This window comes from Epinephelus moara, chromosome 20 (assembly GCF_006386435.1).
Source record: "Epinephelus moara isolate mb chromosome 20, YSFRI_EMoa_1.0, whole genome shotgun sequence".
Taxonomy (NCBI): Eukaryota; Metazoa; Chordata; class Actinopteri; order Perciformes; family Serranidae; genus Epinephelus; species Epinephelus moara.
The window spans coordinates 28631633-28652912 of NC_065525.1; the positions used below are offsets into that span (position 1 = coordinate 28631633).

Below are 21280 nucleotides of genomic sequence, written 5' to 3' on the forward strand. Positions count from 1 at the left end.
GCTGCATATGTTGCCTATAGAAAGATTCACCACTGGGTTTAAGACAAGTGAGTCTCCCTGGGCTTATGTGAGAAGAGCTGTGGAGTATATCTGCTTAATTAACAGATAATTAATCTGCCGTCATCATTTCCAGCTGTCAGATTTTAAGGATCCTGCTGCTTTAAAAGCTTCTATTCCCCTCAAGGAATCCAGCTCCACGTTCAGCACTGCGATCTATGATCCGATCTTCAAAAGCACAATAATTCCTAACTCACCGTTTTGCTGTTAAAGACCTCTCTGTCATCCACATTAACTGATTGGAATTGTTCATCTTTATTAGCATTAGTGCTCCCCTCCTGGGATAAACATACTTAGGCGATTGCTTCTTTGCAACTGTACATGATGCTGTAGTTTGATCCAGAGAGGATTTGGCTGCTGGTGGCCTGTTGTCACATGATCCCGTGGGCCGGGGAAGTGAGGTTATTTCATGTCACCTGATATGTCTGAGCTCTCAGCTGTTGGTGGGAAAAAAAAATGAGATGGAGATTATAGGTTCATTTGGGGAATCTTGAAAAATATGTATTTTCTCCCTGTACATGGGTTTTGATTTTATTTTATGATTTTTATGCATCAGTAAATCCAGATTTGTGCTTTCTCAATCACATCCTGTATGTTCACAGTGTCACATGGTGTTTGTCCTTTGTTACTGCCACCATGACTGTGTTTCACATTTCTTACCATTACATGAAATATCTGCCTTTGAAGTGGGAGTGATTTTGATGTCGTAAATCAGGGGTCTTCAAAGTTTTTCAGGCCGAGGACCCCTTAGCTGAAAGAGAGAAGAAGCAGGGTTGCATTTAAAACTGGGCCTGTAATGACGTGTGCAGCAGCCTGAAGTGCATTGTCTTAGCATGTGCATACCATACTAAGCTATTAAAACAATAATTATTGGCAGTTTCATATATTCATACACCATGTTTGTCTCTGAGTTATCACCTTTTTCTCAGAAAAGTTAAAAAATGATCCATTATGGCTCACAAGAATGGCCGTACACTTTCAATAATTATACAGGTAACTGACCAATATGTTTCAGGAGTATATAGCTGTTAGCTAACTAGTTCACCTTGCTGTTACAGACAGGTGCCAAACAGTGATTTAGCATTAGCTACCTAATATGATTGCACAAGGATTAATAAGTAACAACTGACCAATCATCAATGTACGTAGACTGTAAAATAAAGATGGACGATAGGATAGCTTCCTAAAGGTGAAGCCAAAGCATGTCGATCGCCCCCTGGTGGCTGGCTGCAGTATAGGTCATAAACCCCGACCCCTCTATGTTAACTAATTTTTCCCAAAGATGGTTTCTGTCATTTAAGGGGCCGTACACATGCTGTGTCTTTAACCGCCTGGCAAGGTCAAGCATTGGACGTGACTTTTGTGCCTTTTTTTAACCAGCTTTCAAGAGCACGGCGGCAGCTTGCGTCTGAGGCTGCTAAGAAACCTTAACAAGCACTGTATCAAAGCCTATTTACCTGAAATCCTGAGTGCAGAGCTGATCTTCTTCCAGGTGCTGTTTATAAGTGTGTAGGCTTATCGCCATGGGACAGATGAAAAACATGATCAACTTTTCTGTATTTACCACAGACTGACATACGGATGAAGGGAAAGGTATCTGTTGGTTGTGATTGGTTGTTCCTTGTCACATGACATGCGGTGTGCGCTGCTGTGTTCCAAAAGTTCAAGTTAGTTTATCTCAGAGCGCAGCCATCACATCACGCCCTGAAAAATGGGCGCTTGGAACGTGTGTGTTTGAGCGCATCTGTCGCGCGTCTGTATCGAAAACAATGAATTTAAGGTTGCAGAAATGCAGCATGTGCACAGCCCCTAGTGTTTAGCATGCTACTGTATGTTCATTTGTTTGTTTTTGTTATGAGATTGGTTTTTATTAGTTATTTAAAGCTATAAAATGACAACTGTGTGAGCTGTAAAAAGACATTTCAGGTAGATCATGCTGATGTTTGTTCAAATGTTTGTTTTTCTTACAGTTATTTGAGGCTATAAAAAGGGGTTGATGTCATGATGGACAGCTGTGTGTGTGTCAATAGGTGTGCTCGCAATCAGTGGTGCTGCTCGCGATTATTAGTATGAGTGTATGGGAGGGAACTTGATAGTGTGGAGATTGCCACTGCGCAGACTCCGGCTCCAAATGATGTAACCAGTTAAAGATGGCGGCAGCTGTATCCAGGATATTTTAGCTTCATTTTTGCACAATGGGAGGAACTGGAGATGTGTTGTTCATCTTTATATACAATCATACTGTATGTAATGTACTGTAAATTCTAAATAGGCCAATTTATCTTTGCTTATAATATGTTGAATTTTTAGACACATTTCAACAAAAAAAATTTAATTGAAACAAATTAAATTACATAACAGTATTTCTAAGGACCCCCTAGGGATCATGGACCCCAGTTGAAGACCCAGACTCTAAATACCTTTTGGCGGACTGATATTTATTCATTTTAAAAATGTACACTTATTTTAGTAATTTCATTGCAGCATTTCACTGCAGACAGTGCAACCCAAAAAATTCAAGCATGCATCAGCACTTAAAAATGTAATTGTTATTATTAAAATATAGAAACTATGTATTCAATATGAACTACAAGGAACCAAACCACAAAGACGAAATTAGTCTCCTGCAAAATAGGCTGTGTAATTGCTTTGTTGGCCCTTACATAAAAGCTGAGTACACAAAAGCCCAAAGAGCAAAGCCAGCTGCATTATTATGTGTATCCTAATGCAGAATGTAAATGTTACACTCCGGATAAAAGATGTGATATTTCTTCTTCTGTGGGACAGGTGTTACAATCACATACTGTAAAACCAGCTGCTAATAAGCTGGACAGAGATCAGGAGGCTGCAGCCAAACTCTGTCTCCTGCATGCTTCAGCTGCATTTTACTGCCGTACATCCTCAACTCTGCCTCACCGAGGTCACGCTTCACTCCTCTATAAAGCACCTTTTGATAACTGCTGACTTTACAAGATATCTCATGCTTGCCAGATCATGGACCCTTGTCTCTTTCCTCAGCTCTGAGTGTGCTGCACCACATAATCGTGAGGCATTATGACACCGTGTGTGAGGAATTTCTGTCCTGAACAAATGGGCTCGCTGTCAAGCCAGTGTGCTGCTTTTTCATGCTAGAGGTCAGTGATACTGACAGAGGACAACACAGAAATCACAGAAATACAAGCCTCTGTACAGTAGCCAGCTCACTCCCTTATGAGATTACATTGATGTACTCCAATTTGTAAAACCAAAGACTGGATAACAAGATAAGAAGCACAAAGTTTTGAGTATCATCTTGCAGCTTTGGCAACACGGTGTCACATAATATCATCCAGCCTGTTCTCTCTCACACAGCTATTGGACAAATGCACTTATTTTTCTTCTGCTGCAGAGCTATGTTTAACGTCTGTCATGTCATTTGATAGCTGCAGTCATTAAAGCTCATAGATAGCCACGCCAACCTTTGCTTAGTAGGCTGTTTTTTCCTGACCTGTGCAGCTGAGAGGTGACTCACTCACCGTCAGAGGCGGTGCACTCTAAAAGCCAACCTGCTGTGAATTTGTAATTTGCTTTTCCACTCGTGTGATTTGTTCCTGCAGTTATACTCTGGTTTGGATCCTGTCAGTGTGTCTAAATGTGCTGATGGAGGGGGGGGTGGAGGCTGCATAATTCTGTTGCACGGCATGTGAAACTCCCTCTGTGCTGTTGGAGCCAGTGATGCAAACACTGTTGTAGCATTAACAGAGGGTATTTCAAGGGCTTCAACAGAGATACATTAAGCGGCATAAGCTCACATCAGAGCCAATTCAATCACACGCAGACTGTAAAAAAAGTTTACATTCATGCATTACCAGAGGGGTTTGATAGCTTGATTCCATTTTTCTGCTTCAATACTTGAGCTAGTTTGAATACCATAATACATGACGATGACTAGTGCCGTCATCTTACTGTCATTCATGCTCAGTGACATATGCTATCCTGACATATTGCCAAAGGTTTGCATGTTATCGCTACCAATGGACACTCAAAAGAGCCGTAGAGGTGCAGGTCACAGACATATTCACTGTTTTTTAAGTAGTGTCTTCGACCGCTATTCATCATATTTTGTTTTTCCACAGGATATATATGACTGCCCTTGTTTATCTAATTCTTATGACCTTGTCCAACTCGCATTCTTCCATTCAAGATGCCCCTGCCCCCCCCTTCTCCTTCAGATCCTCCAATGGAATCTGCGGCAAGTCTCCCTACGTCAGCAACATTGCAGGACCTCTGTGCTCCTCCGGCATTACATTCAGCCCCTATCTTCTCCTGCGCTCATTAGTGCCAGAGGTAGAGGTGACAAGAACGGTCACACAATCTCAAAGTGATAAAATGCACAACAGAAGGTGCTGCAGAGAATTAGGTACTTCTGGAAAAGCCAGGACAAAAACTAAAGTGCATGCGATGGAGTCTTAAGAGTGGAGTTTGGTGCAGTGCACAATTTACATTCTACTGTATATTGATTAAATCTGTATACCCCATGGGAAGGAGTATTGAGCATCGTGACTGTAGGGTGGATTTTAGTTCTATCCTCTGCATTTTAAATGGCTTTATGCAGCATGTCATTACTACTTAAGTAGCCTACCTCAGCTTTCCCAATAAAGAGTTTATGTTTGTGGTAGTTAAAAGTGATATACAAATAGATTTTCTCGTACCACCTTTTGCATTCTAGACAATGTAACATTAAACTAGTGGAATGTCTTGCTGGTTAAGGGGCTCTAATCTTCAGTGTCTGCAGCAAAGCTATCACTTTGAAATAAATAGCTGCTTTTCCTGATTATGCACACACATACACACACACAACCACACAAAGGATAAACCATCTTGTCCTTGTCACGTCCTTTGTTTCAAAGGATGCTCAATCAGTCAAGCCACTCTTTTTTTGAAAGTCGATCTGTCAAATCAATATTAAGGCCTGCTTAACATCAGAAAGTTATTGTCGCATATTTTTCCTTTCACACTGGCAGATAATGTGCATGTGAATGTGAAGTTCTGTGTGTATAGGTGATACATTAACAGGGTATCTACTGTGTCTTGCTTTTAAATGTTTACATAATAGGTGTTAAAACATTCTTGGTTTCTAAAAACCAAGTGCAGCTCAGCATCTGGCTGAAATGTATTGTGCAAAAAGTCTATTCACATCATTAAATGAGGCTAAAATTAAAATATAAAGAATGATTTTTAACACATCTCTCTTAGGGTGCATGAGGGCATGGTAGCTTTACTCTAACTGCAAACAAAGCTCGCTCTCATCCTCACACCGATTTATTAGCTCTCTGTTTGATCAGGATGCTTGTTAAAAGCTCCTTAAAGATAAAATATAACCCCTTACGTCACATGCAGCAAGTGCACAGCTTACAATGCTTTGTTTGCACAAAGGTCTATTAGGCCTTCTGCAGTCTACCTGTAGAAGTCCACTGCACCACTGGTGCAATAGGGAAATCATATCACCTGGAAGAGGAAGTTATTTTGGTAGCTGATACAAAGTTCAAACAAGGATATTAGCTATCTTTAAGCTGCCTCGCTGCAGTACCAGGGTCTCAGATCTCAAATAGTTTTACTCTGTTACATTCAGTTATTTTTTATGGACACAAATGTCTATATGACCAATTTTAGACCTCAGCTGTCTATAAATCTAAGTCATTTCTGATCAGCCAGTTAACACCAACAGTGTTTTTATAGAGGCTAAAACAGACTAATGAAAAATACCTTTTTTGTAGTAGCTAAATGCATCATGCACTTCTATTTCTTGCTTGCAAAAGGCCTATAGTTAGTCAAACTTATGTAATTACTCTCATCAATCCAAACATCAAAAATAGTCCAATCATTTGGTCAGGCCTAATAATTGTCTGTAAACAGGCTACAAGCGTCGTAATATTCTTATAACATTATTATTATCTATTGTTGTAAATTGTGATAGTCCGCAGTGCCATCATTGTGGATGATTTCTGTGATAGCAATGCAGTAGACTTCTGGACATTTTTAGGATTAGTATTTTTTTTTTTTAAGTCATCGTGTTTTCCTTAGTAATTGATGCATTTGAAATAGATGACGGAATGATAACAGCCGCATCCATTACTACAGATATAGTGGGCACCGCTGTGTTCACAAAGAGCTGATAAATCTCCATCGTTCTGTTTTCACCCTCATCGACGACCGCTTGTTCTCACGCTGGAATGGCGCTTGATGCTGCTGGATAGCTGCTGCTGTTGCTGCTGCTGCTGCTGCGGCTGCTGTGGACAGCCTCTCTGCATCCCTGCTCCCCCACCGCCCCCCCCGCGGACAAATCGGAATGGTTTCTTCCAGGCGAACCTGTCACTGTCACCGCGGCGGTGACGGCAGCCGAAGTGTGAGAGCAGAGGGGGGGAGAAGGAAGGCTTCATCCACTGCCTGCCATTGCAGTGCGGCGGCTGCTGCTCTGGAGCCACACCAGGAAGACCTTTCCATTCCTTTTCTGTAAGATTTACCACAAGCACGCCGTGAGGACCATTGCTTTATCGAAAGGTGAATGGGTTTCTCCATCTGTCCGTGAGTACGTTATTCGGGAGGCTGTGTTTCGCTGTAGCCGCAGGAGCTGACTGGATGTGTGTGTCCCTCTGCGGGTACGAGCGAGCGATAACGGTGCAAGCCGAGGTAACTTAGCTACCTCACTGCTAGCAAACTGCATCTACGCGGTATGCTAAGTGGTTAGCTAGTTGCCCCAACATGCTAACGTTATCATCTGGTTGAAAGCATGAATAACAATGCCCTGATTTCTGCGGAGCTTGCATACGCGATAATATCAAGTCACAAAATGCCTCGCGGTCGAGCTGTCATCGGGCGGACCGGTCGCTTCCACGTCAAGTGCGCGGAGCGTCCAGGTAACGTTAGCTGGGATGAGCTAGCCTAGCTGCTGGAACAAAATGTCGGCCAGCTAGGGGTTGATTTGACCAAGAGGGTATAAAGGGGGCACAAGATTAATAAAGTGTCAGACAGCGAGAGAGAAGGAGGGGATGGTATATTGAGGTCAGCTGCTACAAATATGACACCGGGGTTTATAAATTAAAGGGAAGGTCACGGCGGTGGCTCACCTTGTTTTGATGGTCCGTTTGGAAACCCAAAGTGGGTCTTTGGTGAAGCTAGGTAGCAGTTGGCTAAAGTTAGCTCGCTAGCTGGCTTTAGTTTGGTGACACTGAAATACCTGCTCGCCTGTCCTGGTGTCTGCACCAGCTGTCATAATAGTGTCATATCAGCTGTGTTTGGGGGGTTTCCTGTGGGCTGCAGGCGGTGTTTGGTTTAGCTTAGTTCATCCAAGCTAACTACCTCACTATTTACATTACCATACCAAGGGATGGACTGCTGCTAACATGATCAAAAAGCATCAGTCATCACCTGTTGAATATTAAAAACACTGGACAGTGTCGATTTTTGAGATTGTTATCATTTGTTGTGTTAGTTTGCATTTGCTGTAAACTAGTACAGCTAGTATATAAACAGATAACACTGCCCATTCATGTTTATCTGGTGTGCAGAATTGCAATATGTTTAGCCTGGGGATAAAGAAATCATCATGTCAGGCATTATTATTATTTATTTATATATTTATTATGTTATTATTGTGATTAGGTTTGATTTTTTTACCCCATAGCCTCTCAAGAGATAAACAATAATGTGCCTGCTGTGGCAAATAAACATTGAAGCCCTCTGTTCTGTTCACAACCCTGGTTTTACATGAAATATTGTGTGCAAGCACCAGAAATAATGGCTAAAATATCAGATATTGTATATGTTGTTAATGTTGTTATTATCACCCAGCTCTACATTCTGTTTGTATTTATATATTTTAGGAATGGTATGAGGTATAATAGGTTTTATCTATTTATATTTATAGAATTTATCTGATTAGTCACCAGTTTGTCTTTGATTTGTTTAGTTTCTATCGTGGATAACAGGCTTTAATGTAATTGAAGCTCCTAAAAGGCTATTTAAAGCACACAGTTAATCTTTTAACCATAACATATGTAGAATACAATGTGCACTTGGTATATCTTTCAATAGAAGTATGATGATTCATCACTGCACCCCTCCATATTGGACTATGTAAGAGCTTGTGTCCATGACTTAAATATGTCATCACTGGCCTCATGATGGTAATGGGTATACGAAATGGCAGCTGGGCAGGGCAACAGATTTGTCAAATGAAGTGGGGGAGGCACAATACAGATGATATAGCGGCAGCCATTAGATCTTTCATTGCATGATTAAATAGTTTTTTTGAATAATTCAGATGGCACTGTCGTGCAGAGTGTTTTCTGGCAACCATGACGCCTGAGACGAAGAGAATATCCAGCAGCTCAAGGGCAGCCATACATGTTGCCCTGTAAATCATGTTGACCTAAGCTGTCATGGGAACAGCAGTCATCTGAGTCATCGTGGTTTTGGAAGGACACGTGTATTTGATATTTTGCCTACTTGAGTTAAATTTGACTGCAGTTTGGTTGTCCTGTGTATTTGTGGAAACTGTGTGGAATATGGGGTTTATCCCTTGCTGGTTATAACATACCTACGTGGCAAGGGACGCACAAATGAGTCTGCATGACTGTATTACTATCACGTGTTGACACTTTAAAACCTTAGGTATGCTTAAGTGTTAATGCCAAATCAAATGGCTTATTTTATTAATATAAAAGAGATCAAAGTAGTGTCCTCAGGTCCCTCTTTGAAGAGATTAATGGCCTAACTGTGTAGAGAGAGGCTGCTGGAAAACAATGCCAAAAAATGGTGGGAGACTGTGAAGATAGCACGTGTTAGTGTTAGTGATAGCCTGGAGGTGCCACTAGAATAAAAAGGAAAACGATTTAATGAGTTAGCCCGTGCTGTCCTGAAGTACTACATCTTTGCTTACACCATGGATTATTTTGCATAATTAGTATCATTGTGATATTTTCATCCACTGAGAGGTGTGACTTCAGACTGAGATGGACTTTTGACACTGCTTGTTTCACCCTTCTTAGCTAATAAATCTAATCCTTCTCTTTTTTTCAATTTAGGAGGATTTTCTGTTTTGCAGCCCAGTTTAATCCACCCCGCTTCGTTATGTCCACTTAAATGTTACTCTGCATGCTCTGTTGGCATATTGGCACAGGATTAATTATAATGCAACTGGCACGAGAGGAGGTTTTTTTTTTTTAAATGCTAAAAATTCACACATCTCAGCGTGCAGAGATCACATACTGTTATTATGTTCTTTGTGTTGTCTGTTTTTGTGAACCTTCACAAACTGTATCCAAGGACAAAATATAACTTCAGATAGATTGTACTACAAATACTCTTACGCCTCGTCGATGACATTTTGTGGGTCACACTTTAAATAGTTGGTATCTATCTATCTTCTTTGGCTCCTTACATATTTTATATTACCTCATTTTTTGGCTACTTTTTGAAAATGGTGTGAGGTGTTGGAAAGTTGATTGATGTGTGCTGTGAACATTGAAAGGTCATTGCTCTGATACATGGCCAAGCTAAGACTTCCCAGCAAACACCTCTTAAAAAATATGACATTAAAGCCCATGTCCCCATCGAACAGTAAGTCTCGGTGTTAACAAATGGCATGTTTACGTTATGTTTATAGCTCCAGTTATACAGAAGCTTGCTTATATAAATCAAGTCAATCGTAAATCCCTTTTTGAAAGGGGTGTGGATTTATCAGGATGAAGAGGCTTGCAAAAACTGGCATCAATCACATTTCAACGTGAACCTCCTTTTTCTTACAGTGCGGAAACATCCCTTATCATTACTGTTTTTCATTGGCTCCGCCGTCCTCATTTCAATCACTGTGACGGAGGGGAGGCGGGGTGCAGGTCAGTGGCTCAGCTTATCAGCACATTCCTGCCCTCTTATGTGCTCTGTGTGGGGCACTGATAACTTCCACAGGGCTGATTGAGTTCAGGGGCTGATTTCCTGGTCCATGTGTTCGGGACACACTCAGGCTCTGGTTATGATCACTGACTCCAGCTGTGGAGCCTGGAAATAGACTCTGCTCACACAGAGCCACTATACTGAGAGCAAGTATCAAAATTTTATTTATTTTTATTATGTGCGTTATGGAAAATGATCTGTAGAAATCCAAAATTGAAATCTGAGACAATTTAGTTGTTTTGTTTTACATTTTATTGTTATAATTTGTTAATTTATTTAAAAAAAAAGAAAGAAAACCGAACATCTATAATCAATATTTTTATAATGTATCAAATGACAAGGTGAAACAATGCGACTGTGTGCGAGGGACTGCTTTACAGCGAGTTTCGGCTGAGATAAGATAAGATAGTCCTCCATTAGTCCCACAGTGGGGAAATTTGCATTGTTACAGCAGCAAAGGGGATAGTGCAAAACGAGAAACATCAGCAAGATATGATAAATAAGTAGACTGTAAAAAATAAAATAAAATAAAAAAAGCAAATCTTTTTTCTGTACAGCTTACAACTTTACCGTGTTGGTTCACTCTTACACTCTCAGAGCGTCATTTTCAGTTGCAGCAGGCAGCTGTTTTTTAATTAAAAAGCTCTAATAACCCACTGTACACTACTTGCTCAACACCAAACAGCAGTTGGCGAATAGCTTGTGAACATAATGGGGCATTTAGCAGCAGCCAAGGGGTCAGTACTTACCTCAGGAGTTGGTGGAGCCCAAAGACAGAGCTAATAATTATCCATATCAGCTTAAATGTTAATGATATATCAAGTTGTGTTTCCATTTCGGCTACCCCAGAGTAGCCAAAAAGTCATTTATTCCAGGTTTGATATTCAGAATGTGCTAATTAGAGGGATGAAATATGAATAAAACCACCTATAGTAATGCAACTCAGCTTGACCACTTACTAGATACAAAGTCATTTTTGCTGTTTTTCACATAACACGACTTCTAACAGACAATATAATATGTGCCCTGAACAAAGTAGGATGTGTCTTGTATCGTGCACTAACTCCACACTGCTGGACAGAAAGTACACAACTCATGTCAGCATCAATATTATGACGGCTAATAACAACCAATTATCATTCTGTCTAAACACAAATCTAATAGGAACACTTGTTAATTACAGTGTTGACAGTCATCCTCCGTGTTCAGCACATCAAATAATTTTTGCCTGCTGGCTTCCTTTACTTTAGAGACTGAAACCCAGTCATTGGTGGTTAAAAGCACTGTAGCACTGGCAATCTTAGAAAAGCAGCTTTGACAGGTTTCATATAAAATCTGTGTGTTAAAGCCATCACAGAGACATTTTATTCAATGTTTTATGTCCATATGTGACATGTAGTGCCTATGAGACTCATCCTGCATAGAAATGTTTGCCAGTTCAGTAGCTTTATGTCAGGTCATTCTTTTCCCCAGACATGACCATTTTTAATGTGTTGTACACATTGAAAAACAAGCAAAATGCAGAAAATATCTATAGTCACTGAATTGTTTCTGTTTTAAAATATGCTATGACTCATTAAAAACAATACCATTATTTAAAATGACCTCAAGGCTCAAGTATCTGCAACTGAAACACAAAATTTAACAGAATACTGCAACAAAAAACAGCTGCTGTGTGCTGCCCCTTAAGATTTTAAGTTGTCGGACATAGTATTGTTCATTTATATGAGCAAATGTGTTTTTGTGGTGCCATTTCTCAGTTAAGTGCGTCCAAACATGAAACCTTTCCATGATAAACACTAAAATGAGTGCTACAGTAGATGAGCTTTAAAGCTTGAATAGTAAGTCTAGTTGTCAGAGCCATGACTCTTGTGATATTCTTGATGTTTGCAGTGGTTTAGTAAGAAACGGCTTGGAAAAGAAAGATACCTTGAGCTAAGGAGCACTGACTGTTTATTTCACAGTGTAATCGCACCTTCTGTCGTCATGAATGTGTAGTGGTATTATGGAAGAAGACGTAGTAGTGGCTGAACTGCTGACTTATAGCGATTAGCAGCTTGGGCTCTCTACATGCCTCTTTTGGTTGATGTAGAAATAATTAATTTGGAGGCTGGTCGGCAGAAGGTGGTGCAGAGAGCTAACTATGTGTGGAATCTGTCACCACTCTCCGGCTCTGCTCTGAGGGATGTAAATTTAACTCGTTTCCTATGCCAGCAGTGACTGGGTGTCTGTCAGGCTTGTCCAGCTCCATCATTATCCTGACTGATTACGAGGATGTCACGACCCACATGGCCTTGGTTTGGTGTTGGATCCCTCCGCTACTTTGATGATGAATCTGGGCTAAATATTTGTGAAAATGTGTAACTGTTTTTGTGTGTGAAATCAGATGCTTTGTGATTTTACTGTATCACAGGTTGGCATACCTTAGTGGTTTATGCGTGGTTTAGCATTTTTCTGCTGAACTGCCTTCTTGTCATTGCATTTTGTTATGTTTGTTGCATATTTTCGATGCATTTCGTATCTCACAAACAAACAGATCTGTAACAACAATATGTAAATACACTCCCAGCTGAGTCACCCCTTTATCTGGATGCACAGTGCGTCCATGCCAGTGGTCACTGCTGATTTACCTCCCACTCACAGACAACAGGACATTAACAAGTATGCAAATCACACCCTTACATAAAGAAATATCGGTAATTACTGTCTTATAAATGTCAGGAATTTGACGAGGAACAATCAGCCGGTTACAGGCCGTAAGGGATGTGTAAGTGCATGAGGCTGAGTAGATGGTTCATAGTTTAATTTTAAAATAAGGCACCCTGGGCTGCCTCAGGTAACCCTCTGATTGTGTCATGCATTAGGATGAAGCGCACAGTGAAATGTTGCGACATCTGTCTGATCTAGAGGTACAGTAGTTTCTGTCATCGTGCTCTCACCTGTCTTCTCAGCATGACCTGGAACAAAAGTTGCATTGTAAAGAGAACCTCAGCCTTTCATAACAGCTCTGTATACTATGTATTTCCTGTTGAAGGAAAATGAAGTCCTTCATAGACAACAAGGAATGTCTCAGTATGTGTAAAGCTGGCACATACTGCACATGCTTGAAGTTGCCTGAGGATGAATTCCCATCTCAGTGCGACCATGCAGTATGTCACAATATAGAAAACACAGAAGTCTTAGCAGTAATGGGGTAAAATGATGTAACTGCTAAAGTAAACATAACCTCTTCGGACAAGTTGTCTAACCGTGTGCTCTAAATGTTGCTTGATTGGATACAGACTGTTTAGATGTTCTGCAAAGGACAGAACAATGCTTGTAGTTTAGTTTGCATTGTGTTGCAAACTGCACTGCAGTAAGCTATTTTGTCTGTAACGGAGAAATAATCATTACAACTTGGGCTGTAGTCTGTATAATTATGAGCATTTCCTGGGGGGGATATTACGAGCAGGCTGCTGAGTTAATTTTACCATTAAACAGTTGAACTTATTGAACTACTTTGGAAGATGTGCAGACAAAATAACTAACAGCAGTTAGGCTAGTAACATTTTAATGAAAATTGAATCAAGAAATCTGTTGAAAATATCGTGTTGCCCTACAGATTTCAGAATTTTCTTCCTCGGACATGTCGCATGTGCCTCTTTGTTTTCCCCTCATTCTGTCTCCACCTCTCAGATTCCCCCTTTTTTAAAGTTTGGTTTAATCTGCTTTGTTAGCAACCTGTTAATTTCAGCAAAAGTTTGTGTACAGGGAGAAATTAAACAGTGATTGCACTGACGTCAGCTGCAGTATTAAAAAAACAAACCAAGAAAAGCATCCTTATGTGTTGTTTGTTATTAGCTGATGGTCAGTGATCCTCTGTGGCATATCAATGAACATGCTGAGCATAATGTATGCATGCAATGCAGCACACCTGAGGAGGAGGAGGGGTGTAATAACATTCCACATGCAAAGAGGATTGATGAATTCTGCTCTGGCTCAACGCGGCACCTCAGGGGTTAAGTCCGATACAGCAGTTTACACTGCGGATGGATGTTCGCTAGTACAGAGGAGTCCCATGCTGTAGCGGAACTGCAGATCCCACACAGATCGCTGCCAAGCCAGAGGGGATTTGCTTCGATCCCATGAGCGTGTTAAGGAAAAGAGTTGGAGGGAGGGATAAATTTTGAAGAAAGATGCTGGGAGAGGACACGGACCTTTGCGGGGCAGAGGAAGCGTTAGGGTGCAGCTGCGGGGTGTGTTTCTTAACCCCTCACCTGTGGTCGTAATTTCAGTTGTTCCGGAGCCAAGAAAAGGGAAGAGGAAAGGAAGGTGGGGGTAAGTTCCTCCTAGCACTGATTGGTGCGGTTGTGCACTGAGGCTGCTGATGTGCGTCTGCAGGAATCTCCTGCTGGATTTACTGAGGAGTAGCTGGAGGTTGGAGACGCTTTTGTTTGTGTCCTCTGTAGTCACCAGGATGCACTGATGTAAGTACTTCTGATTTTCTATGCATCCTGTTTTAAGCAGCAAATCAAAAGGATGAAGAGAATGAGGTGCACGTCTGTTTTACTGTAGCTGTTAAATAATGCAAGTGTGTGTCTTTTTGTGGCTCTAATGGTTGGTAATTAAGTTTTATGTCAGAGTTAATAGGTTTCATCTGTTGACCTTCTTATCTTGTGCCAGTGCTGCATCTCTCCCGCTATCTCCCCTCCATTAGCGATGCACAGCACAGTGTCGAACCATGTTGTATGTGCAGAGTGTCACTTATCTCTCAGGGGACCCCCTGACTGGTGCTAAGGCATGGGCCCTCATTAGCATTTGAATATGATCTCCGAGGCAGGGGAGTTTTAGCAGTTGTCAGCACTCCCCAGCACATCGTTTTCAATTTCTGAAGTGATCAATCATCTGATTCTACTTGTTTGCTGCTTCACTGCCAGCAGCCACAGTGGAGTGTGATCCTGTTGTTGTTTTCAGTCTTTGGCCGCACTGCAACTTGCACAGTGTCCCAGAAGTATCCTTGTTTTGACTTAGCAATTTGTTCATTGCCGGACTGTCAGTGTCATTCCAGGTTTGATTTAATGCTCGTACGGCTCTGGCTGCTCTAAACTTTTGAACAAATGAGAGATGTTCCTTTCCCCCGCTGGAGACTGAGCCTCATTTATTGCTGCTCTTATTATGTGGGGACCCATCTGTAGTTGGACTGTGGAAGCTCATTTGAGTCCCAAATAGGGATCTGGAAAAGAAGTCTTATCTCAGATGCACTAGAAATAGAAATCTTAAATGTAAGATGACATGGCTTTCTGCATCCTTTAATGGAAGATATGTATCATACCATTATCGTGTCTTGTAAATGATTTAAGAGTAATTTTCCTAGGTTGGTTTTGCTTCTGCAAAATCCAATGCTAAAAATGCCATTTAGATCCACTCTGTTTATCCCAGCATCAACGTTAAGCATCCTCTATTGTTATACTTGTTTGAATAGCCGTATTTTCTCTGCACTGGCGCTGTGCAGGCTCTGAGAAAATGATCTACCTCTCTTTGTTTTCCTCAGGTCGTACAGACAAATCCAACAAATAGGCACTAGAGAGGAAGTGAATGTATTTTCTACGCCGTACAACATCATTTGTTCCAGTCAGTCCGCAGCATTTAATATAACACGAGGTTATTAAACGTTCTCCAGTGTTCATGCTGCAAGTTTCCCTTAAATCACTCTGTTGCAGCATCACAACGGCAGAATTAATGAGAGCTATTTTTAGCCACTCTTGTCCCAGAGTGGTCACAATTGAATAAGGTTCTGCCTCACCCCCAAACCATACTACAGCACAAAATCTATTCTCTTAGTCAGAGAATTGAACACCCCACCATACTGCCTCAGTTCCCTCCTCAGAAGAAATATGATTTTGTTTTTCTGCTGAATAGAGAGTTGGGGAGCCAGCACTCTTTAATTTTAATGATACTCCAAAGTGAATACAAAATGAAACACCATCTTAGCTTCCCTCTTCATGGGTCGTGTTGGGATAGTATTGTGATGACTCATTGTATATTAAGGATTTTTTGTCTCCGAGTAGAGATATTCTTCTTCATTATTTGGTTCAGATTTTTTGCTTTAATAGAACCTGAATTGCTGCTTGTAAAATAGCAAAGCACTTGGCTACATCACTAAGGAAATTTACGTTTCAGGTGGTCACGTTTGACCGTTTCGTGTCTTTTCTGTTGCCACACTAGAGAATCTGGAAAGAGATGTGAGGCATGGCTTGCAATGCGACACCAAAGATCAGCTTGTTTTACTATTTTAGCAGCCAAAATTACATTTGGAATTGAAAAGAACTGTCAAAAGACAAGTACGCTGCCAAAGTGGCTGGTAGTCTCGCCAACAGTCACCAAAATCTGCTAATATTCCTTTGTGCTTGATTCAGATGGTGCTGCCAGGTCACATGAGCACTTGTTTTTGTCGTTGCTCCATTTGAATGTAGTGGCTCAACAGCAGGTCCAGATTACTTTCTATTGGCTACAAATGTCTGCTACAGATACAAGTAGTATTCGAGTGTTTTAACCGTTGGTTGGACAAGACATTTAAAGATCCAGTGTGAAGGATTTAGGATGATGGGTTGGCAGAAATTGGATATAATATTGATAACTATTTTTTCATTAGTGTATAAATCAATGTGTTTTCATTACCTCAGTGTGAGCCATTTATATGTAAACATAGAGCAGGTCCTCTCCCACAGTGTCAGACATGTTTACTCTACATTAACCCAGAACGCACAATCAGACACTAGCTCTAAAAGAGCCATTCACATTTTCACGTCGGCCACTGTAGTTCTCCTACACACTTGGTATACGGTTAAAATTTCAGTTGGTTAGAATCTGCAGCCTCACAGCTAGATGCCACTAAATCCTAAACACTAGAGCTTTAAGTATGTCAACTTGGGCTCCAGGAAAATGTGATGGATGTTTTGTACTATTTTATCGCATTTTACAGATGTACAGATTGATTTCATTGTTGATTAACTGACCACTTCTGTTCTTGAATGTAAACAAATAGCAAAAACTACCAAATACATGTTCTCAAAGCTTCAGCGAGGACTTTTGGAAAATGTGATCTGCCTTTTTCACTATTTTCTGATTTTATAGACCAAACCCTTAATTGAGAAAATGGTCTGCAGATTAATTGAGAATAAAACTAACAGTTAGTTGCAGCCCTACTTAAATGCAGTGTTTTGTCCAACCAGCAGTGCCACAATATGCTGTTTATCATCATAAAAGACTCTGAAATCTATAAAAAGATTTACTTTTGAAAAGATTGAACCTATGAGTTTTGCCATTGATTATTATATTGATTATCAAAATAGTTTGATTAAATTTCAGTCAGTCGTCTAATTGATGAATCAACTAAACGTTTCTACTCTACAATAATGGAAAGAAATCATTAGTCGCATCCCTTAATTGATTCACATGTGGAAATTAGTATCTTAGAGTACTTCTTTGACAGACATGCTTTAATAGTTAGTGATCCGCTGAGGACTAAATCCACAGTGGGTTTGTGGAGTAATTGTGCCATATACCATTGTGCATCGACTCCACACAGTCCATTTTGACCGCAGCTTTCCTGTCCTTTCTCCACTCAGCTGTGTGATCCATCTGTGTTTTTAGTCCATCTGTGTTGTAGTGCTGGCTCCCAAGTTGCCTGGTTGTAATCCCCCAAGCATGACCCATCCGACATGGTGTGTCTCCGCTGCGGAGCGGCTGCCAGCCCTGGCTCTGGCTTGTGGCATGAAGCTTCTGTTGGCACCAGTTGTTTGTGGCCATAAAGGGCGTACACAACGGTGCCACAGAAACTCATCAGTCACTGGATGCTGACGCGACTTTAGTACAAACTGTACACAGGAGCAGTGCAGAGTCGACTCAGACTTTTCCCTTGATTTCTTTTATGTTTACTTGACTTCTGAGATTAGTGTCTGTGGTTCTGAATAGGCCACAAAGATGTTAGTTTGGTTGTGAGACTGAATACAAAATGCTATTTGCATACAGTATGTTGTTCTTTTATTGTTCTGCAAAGCATGTGTTATTTATCTTTCTCAGTTCCTGCGGAGAACGACACTTTTGAGCTAACACGTTTGCTGTTGGACAAACGTCAAGCCATTAGTGCCGTCTGTGTTTAGATGTGCACGCAGCAACAAATAAAGAGTGCTCATCTGAAATGCAAAACAAAAAAAAAGCTTTTGTTTCTAAATTAATTCAGCCGTGTCTTTTTTAAACCTCCCACAGTTGAGAGGAACCTTCAGACACGGCCTGAAAATGTCAGACCACTTGAACAACACCACACTGTTCCCCCTCTGTTACCAGAGCAACAAGCTCTGCAGGAGGAGAAAGCAAAATTACATCCCTTCAAAGTGAAAGGTGTGTGTGGTGTGTGTGTGTGTGTGTGTGTGTGTGTGTGTGTGTGTGTGTGTGTGTGTGTGTGTGAGTGTGTGACGGAGGGTGGGAGAGGGAGAGATACGCTGTAGGACCCTGCTTAATCTGTTTTTGTTTTTTTCCTCCCCCTCCTAAGTTGTTTAGCTTTTACTCCATTTTAGATTCCTCCTGTTTTGCTCAATTTGGGATTTTACATCCCATTAATTTTATGGTGATTTATTTGTGTTGGACCAGACACAGTAAGCATTCTCTAATCATATTTTCCAGACAACAAAATCACATTTCTCACAACACACATACATTTGTGTGTGTGCATGTTTGTGTTATGCAGCATAAATGCCTATAAAGAATTTCTCAAAGTGGGAATGTCAACTGGAAACAAGTACCTCCCATAACTTTGCAGTTTAGTGGCAAGCCATCTATAAATTTAGCCGAAATGCTCGAGGTTCTTTGCATCAGCGTTTCCACAGTGCTGATCAAGAAGACACAGGCATAAATCCTTCTCCCCAAAGAGCAAACTTTCCAGTGAGAATTCATGCCTCTGTTTTCAGCAGTCTTGTTAATATTCAGATGTCTTCTTTTTTTTCCTCTCTCAAGTGCAGTGTATTCAATGTAAAAGGCCAGGGGGAGTTCCCCTGTTCAAACTTTTGTTCCCCCCTGCTTGTGCGAGTCCCACCATAAGCTGCTTGAGGAGTTTGTGACTGTTGCTGCCAAACCAAGAACGTCTGGGGCCACTTGCGGAGATTTATTCAGCTGCCTGTGTTCTCAGACGCTGGCTAACATTTGGCACTTGGACAACAGGTCGCGACAGATATCAGGACGATGTGTTGAAGGAAGCCTGGGTGCTAAAACAATAAACAAGATGGCAGCAAAGACTAAATTACCTCCTCAGACCTTCTATCACAAAAAAGATTAAGATAAAAGAGACATATGTTTTTTCCCAACTGTAATTGTTTGATATTTTGCCTGTGGCTTATTATCACTTTTGGGAACTTGATAGCCACACTATTAGCAGGTTGTCATCCTGATGTGGTGCACATTGCTGAATGTATTGGGTTTGAAGATGCTGTCAAAGTGGCAATGATGTAAGCTAAGGGTCCAAGCAAGGGCTGTCTCGAATAACAGATCTGGACATTGAAGCTTCAGTGAGAAGTAGTCGCAATTATTTGAATCTTTGACGGGAGGTTGCGGGGCTGTAAATGAGAGATGGGGACGTGATAATTAGCCGCTTGGCTTCAAAGCATTCGGGTCAGCCCTAGTTCAAGCACTGAACCCGATGCTGCTTTTAATGTAAGATTCATCTCCCTTCACTCATCTGTCATCACACTTTAATGTGCCGCAACATGAGATCACTCCTCCCAATGAGTCCTTTGCCTCCAGTAGGTGGCCGTACTGTAAGTGTTCGAGGTGTCAAAGAAATTAACAGCAAAGTGGGAGGGAAATGTGTGATCGTCTCACCTATTAAGGTCACACTCCCAGGATCAATTTACATGACAAATAAGGGGGTTATTGCATTAGGTGCTGTGATGAGGGTTGTGATTTGCCCCACAGGGATAGACCTGATAGTATTTTATACGCAGTCATTGAATGTCTAATGTGTCGTGAGATTGTGGTGGAGGTGAGACGATATAGAGGAGGAGATAAGATAAGAACTAAGCTGCAGGGCGCAAAGGACAGTGCTGCCCTAACAGCTGAAGGAGTCGACCTTCATCTTATCCTCTCAGGTTGTTAATGTGACGGAGGGTGTGCTTTAAAGGTCCCATATTGTAGAAAGTCAGATTTCCATGTCTATTTTATTATAAAGCAGATAGAGGTGTCAACACACTCAATCTACAGTGAAATGCATACAGCCCTTATTAAGACACCTTTGTCTTTAAATGAGCCATTAGGACTTCTGTGACGTTGTGATGTCACAGCTATACCATATAAAACTGCTGTTTTAGTGCCCCGTGCTGTTACAGTCATTCCCTGGCTGCAGTGACAGTGCAGAGACGCCGAGTGCGCAGATGTGGAAGATTCCGAAATACTGACCAATCATAGCAGACTGTTCTTTTTCAGGAGGGGGGCTTAAAGAGACAGGCACTTTAGACAGAGGGTGAATATAGGTATATTCAGGCAGATGGTACGAGAAAAATGCTGCTTTTTTAAACATTAAGACGTGTAAACATGTTGTAGTAGAAACCCAAAATACAAGTGTGAACCTGAAAACGAGCCTAATATGGCACCTTTAATTTCAAAGACTTACTGTCAGTGTGACCTCGCTGTATCTAGCATTGTCTTTATCATTGTATTGTTGTATTCAGTGCACTGTAAACATGGCCTGTCACACTGTGGATCTACTATAAAGGAGAGTATGTTGATACTGTGTGGTCTGTGTGAGCGCACTGCAGATAAAGCCAAGCACAACACAGTGCTATCTGTATCACAGTAAGAGTGTAAAACTTGAAACAAACTCAATAACCTGCTGGGTGCAGCGCTGCATGTGTGCAGCGGCTGTGGCAGTTTGCATCCTTATTAGATTTCCCATGTGAAGAGGCTGCTTCCCTCTTTTAATAGAAACTCTTAACTTAGTGGAGGGAATGAAGTGGCAATGAGCTCCAGTCAAATACTATTATTGTCTTAAAAAGTGTGTATGGTTTTAGACTGTCATTTTTACTCACACACACTGCAGGCTTTAGTATTATCCCTGCTGCAGGAGTTAGCAAATCATAAATTAAAACCAGAATTCCTCAGGTGGCTATTAATTATCTTAACTGAAGTCTACTGCAGAAGCACCGACTGTACATCTGTGCCTGGGAGCACAAGTGTACACATTATAGAGGCGGTTAGCCAGATTGTGCTGATCCACATACATCCACATTATTCCCTTGAAAAAGACGATGATGATCCTGCAGAG

At 41.1% G+C, this 21280-nt stretch overlaps 1 protein-coding gene and 1 long non-coding RNA gene across 8 annotated transcripts in view; one reads left to right on the forward strand and one right to left on the reverse strand.

Annotated features, from left to right (window-relative positions):
• tjp1b (tight junction protein 1b) overlaps positions 1-21280 on the forward strand; it is a 92647-nt gene that overhangs the window by 41081 nt on the left and 30286 nt on the right. Inside the window, exon 1 of one of the 7 annotated variants that reach the window (XM_050073628.1) lies at positions 6418-6625. The exons of 3 other annotated variants lie outside the window; for them this stretch is intronic. The gene's annotated coding sequence lies outside the window, so the exon portion shown is untranslated. Of the gene's footprint in view, positions 1-6417; positions 6626-21280 lie in introns of those variants that run through there. 3 more of the 7 variants (XM_050073631.1, XM_050073627.1, XM_050073630.1) reach the window with 3 other exon arrangements.
• On the reverse strand, positions 306-7561 carry LOC126408202 (uncharacterized). Its single transcript, XR_007571844.1, has 3 exons — positions 7164-7561; positions 718-808; positions 306-494 (listed from the first exon to the last, which is right to left on the reverse strand). It is a non-coding gene; the product is annotated as an uncharacterized LOC126408202 (long non-coding RNA).